Source organism: Charadrius vociferus, unplaced genomic scaffold (assembly GCF_000708025.1).
Source record: "Charadrius vociferus isolate BGI_N301 unplaced genomic scaffold, ASM70802v2 scaffold262, whole genome shotgun sequence".
NCBI lineage: Eukaryota > Metazoa > Chordata > Aves > Charadriiformes > Charadriidae > Charadrius > Charadrius vociferus.
The window spans coordinates 1,513,176-1,517,897 of NW_009647218.1; positions in this window are offsets into that span (position 1 = coordinate 1,513,176).

The window sequence follows — 4,722 nt, forward strand, 5'->3', positions numbered from 1 at the left end:
AAAGTTTAATTATAATAATAACAATAAAGTGAAATAGAATGTCTAGTCATAATACACTACAGTTTTTACTGACATTGTAATGATTCAGCCTGTAATGGAAATCTGTTAAACACCTCTAGCTTATGCTTTTGTATTATTTATACAAATTGACAGCATAATTCTCAAGTATGAAACATCTACCGTAGTTCTTTGAAATGTAAGTTCTTCCTAAACAGAGTCAAACTCGAACTTTGTTCCCAAACAGATGAATTTAACACAATTTCCTGACAGTGAATTGAAGGGGATATCTCAAAAGTGAGAGCGGTAAGTGTATAATGGAGGTCTGCAGGGATTTCCTATGTAGAGTTTACAGTGATTTTCCACAAACTTTAATGTGTCTTTGTCTCCTCCTGCGTTGCATGCACTGTTGCATGACTTTACTTTGTGGTGGGTTGAGATAAAGCTTTAGAGGTCTGGAATTCTTTAACCTGAAACGTACCCTTTGCACCAAAAAAACCCAAAGACAAGCTAAAGTCTGATGACTGAGTGGCATTATTGCCCTGAACCAGAGACCGACACTTAAGTGATTCAGTCATGTCTGTAAGAATCTCAATTCTCTCCTTTACCCATAAAAACTGAAACATTTGGCCGGTTTACAGTGTTAGTGGTATTTGCTATGAAAACACTTGTGGAATTACTGTTAATCAAGTTAATAAAACAGCAGGGATTCACGTTCTTGTTGTCCCAGTTGAAACCTCTGCAATTTTATTTCTGATTTTATTGTTGCTGCTTCCATGAACTATGAGGCAAAAGAAATTCAATATTAAATTCAATCAAAATAGTATTACTATTTTTCTTATGTCACTCCAGCAATTGGGGCTCTTGTTTTTCTTACTTAACAGATACAACATTCCAAGTGGTTTTGTCTTCATTATCAGCCATAAGAAAAAAATAATCAAGTAAATCCAATATCCTTCATGGAAGAGTTAGCACAATAAATTATAACCATGAACTAGTACCCACAGCACTCCCACAACATCCTGCTTCTGTTTTCTCCAGGCAAAGCTGCCTCCATCACTTTCTTACAGTACCCATTTCTTTGGGTATTACTTCTTCTCCCTGCAAAACAGCTCATTGTTTCATGCCCAATCATAGGCATCTTTGTTTTTAGGGGCCAATTTTCAATATTCCAATTATTTGAATAGTGATGTCCCACCAGCTTGAACTTGCAGGGAAGACGACTCTCTTTTACCCTTTGGCTGAGTCAATAGATCACTAAAGGACTGCTGAGCTCTTAGATCCTCTAACATCCTAGGTGCAACAGGAGCCACATAAAGGCACATAAAACTTCTGGAGTCAGTACAAACCTTTACTGTTGGCATGCTCTGTTTTTTTGTGGTGTTTGGGGGTTTTGTTTGTGTGTTTGTTTTTGTTTTGGTTTGGGGGGGGTTGTAGGGTTTTGGGTTGGTTTGTTTATTACTGCAATATGATACTTTGGATGATATGAGACTATGGATATGTGTTATGATGGAAGAAGTGCTGTTCTCCAGCCACTTTTCTCAGTTTACAGATATCCTTTCTCAGTTTCAGTCTGTAGCACTGTGTAAATTTAGACCATTAGCTATACAGAATCAGTTTTATTTGCACACAAAACACATGCACTTGGGCTCCTCTAGGCCACAGCACTGACTTTGTTTGCAAGAGAACTGTGGCAAAGAAATATTAACTTTCTTGCTATTCATTTCCTGGCTTCTATGGTTAAATAAAAGAAATAACCTACAAGCTTTTAGTCACACATTAGAATTAGCAGACATGAGAAATGACAGCTATCAAGGAAAGTTTCTTTACTCTGAAAATTATTCCTTGACTTGAGTGAAGGAAAGAAGAGAAGCAGCTGGTACACGTGGCACACTTTTGTGAATACCCTTCCTCAAGAACATCCACAATAAGAATATACTGTATCACAAATGGCTCTGTTAAGCCAATTTATACTCAAAGGAGACAAAGTTGTTTAACCATTTGGATCAGTTGTTTAGTACACTTGACCTTCTGAATCCCACCTACACTAAAATTACAAGAAGTTTAAGGAAAATGTCTTTTGAACTTAATTCCAATACAGTGGGTCACATTTTCTTGTTGTATTTTGTATGAGATTATTAACAAGCTGTGTGCTGTAATGAACAGTTGTTTTTGTATGTTTAGAAAGAACAAGCTGTAACAGTAACTACAGTGTGGAACCAGATCTGATTTGGTCTCATCTACAAAGCAAAATCAATTTAATAAAAACTACTGAAAAATAGGTTCCTGCAGCAACCGCTTCTCTTCCTTTGCAAAGGTCAGCAAAGACGGTTCATTGGTTTGAGGTTTTTTTGAGTATGACAAGCCATTACTGACAAATGAATGTGCCTCTTGCACTATACTTGTTCAGAATAGTAAATTTATCATTTTGAATGTCTGTACAATTCTACTCATGAGTACTCCTTTAAAAATTTGACAACAGCAATATACCAAAAAAAAAAAGTAAGCTAATGCAAACCTATGCATAGAAAGACCTGTTACCACAATTTCAAGTTAGAATTCTCAGCTCGAATAGAAGACTATCCCTAAAATAATTTAACAATAGATATATAGTACTCAATTTCAGGAGCAGAAATACAGCAATCCACTGATGTTCAAGTAGCAGGCCGGATATGATGAAGTAGGAATATGTGACCACACTGGTAAGCAGAAGCTCACCTTTAATACTATCCAGAAAAAAGCATCAGACAAACAGCACTTCAGAGGCAGCGCTGTCTTTTATGGATGAATTATTTGTATTACTAGTTGCCTATGACTGCCACAGGAAAGTCTTCATTAGCGTGTTTCATGAATTCTGGATTTGTTACTGAAAGTGTTCCATTAATCTGGAGGTACTATTTTGAAGTAACATCATACTGGCTTCTAAACAATGAACTGGAAAAAGCACTACCTGCAAGATGGTACTGGGAACACTTTATTTTTTAAAGTGAAATGAAGACATCTAGCTGGTATTTTTCTACCTATCCAAGCAGCCTACCTGCTCGGAAAGAGCCAAAACTGATTGTTCGAAAACTTCATCACGCAGAACTAACTCTTACAAAGTCAACTGACACATGTGCTTCCATTATGATGTGTCATTATTTGGAGCACACTTTGTTGCACCTAATGGCTGAGAATGTATTCAGAAAATATAACATCATCGCATCATGTGCTACTTGTCATGAAGGCATATTCTTTGGGGAAAGACATAGGCTCGAAGTCCAAGCTTCATACTGATGTTCACCTGCTGATGAACTACAGCACTGGTGCCTAACCCTTCTTTAGGAATAAGCTATTCAATTTATAAAGGAGCCATTCACAAACTCTAAGCTTCAGCTTTACTTTGTTAGACTATCATTAAATATGTCAGTCACATGACTAAAGATACTGATGTATCCCATCAACATGTTTAATGCATACAAAAGCATAGGGCACATGGACTGGTTTACATGACGAAAGGCTGTTTGTGCTTTCTGTAACGTGACAGCATGTTTGTGCCACCACATCACCAAAATACTCTTTTATGCCCCACATTTTGATTAATGGTAGATCGTGGCAAAAGCAAGCTGTGGGCTGCCAAAATCCCTCATGTGGCTTGCAGTTTGCTACCTGTCCATACCTGGAAAGCAAGGGGCAAGCTATAAACACATATTTTGATCATCACAGAACACTGGAAGAGGAAATGAGGTATTTGTGTAAGTGATATTTAGTACAATCCTGGATTCTTTTTTGATCTAAAAGCACCAACCTGTTGTTATTCTTAATGCAATAAAATGGCTACAGAAGTTCAAGTAATTGCTTTAGGCAAACCAATACATAACATGCAGAACCTTAACTATGTCTGCTCAGTAAATAGTGGCTATGAACAAACCCGAGCAGATTTCTGCACTGTCACAAGGAGTGATTTCTAAGAATTTTTTTCATTGTTTCCATGTGCAATTAAATTCCCTCCAAACTGTGACAGGAGTTTGATATAGTTAGCAGACATGATATAGACTGCCAATGTTAAATACCGCAGCCACATTAGTAATTCTAGGAACCTGGAGACCTGCATCTGGCACTACAGCAAAAGGCAGCAGACTACCCAAGAAAGAATGATACAGATATGACATAACTGGCTGAGTCAATGCCAGACATCACGCAGCAAAATGTCTCGTGAACAGCGGTGTCAAACAGACAACAGGTCGGCGGTTAGGGTGTTGCACGGGATTCTTGCAGAGACCACTCATTTATTAGTCAGAAATGACAGTGCCTCAGTACTTACCCAGGCCTTGAGTTTGTAAGGTCAACAAGCCCTAAGTGCTGTACCAGCATTTTTTAGATATCAGGTCTAAAAACAGAGTGCCTCTCTCCGTATTTCTAGTCAAGATTCCACAGACTGAACGCATCGCAGTCTGGTACCAAAGCCGGAGAGGCATTTCCCATTTCACCCAGAAACGTTGTACTTTACCGCTCCATCTCTACCTTCCACTTACCAAAAGGGCACATCCTAACCTCCAGAGGCGGCGAGCAAAACGTGCGCGTACCTTGAGAGCTCCAGGGACACAAACACACACACAAAAACCCCAAACAATTAAGTAAATGCAGGACCTGCAGGCAGAGGAAGGAGGCCGACGGCTTTTGTAACCCCCCCCTTACCCTCGAACAGACGCCCCTATTCCGGCGGGCCACCCTCGGCCCCTCACC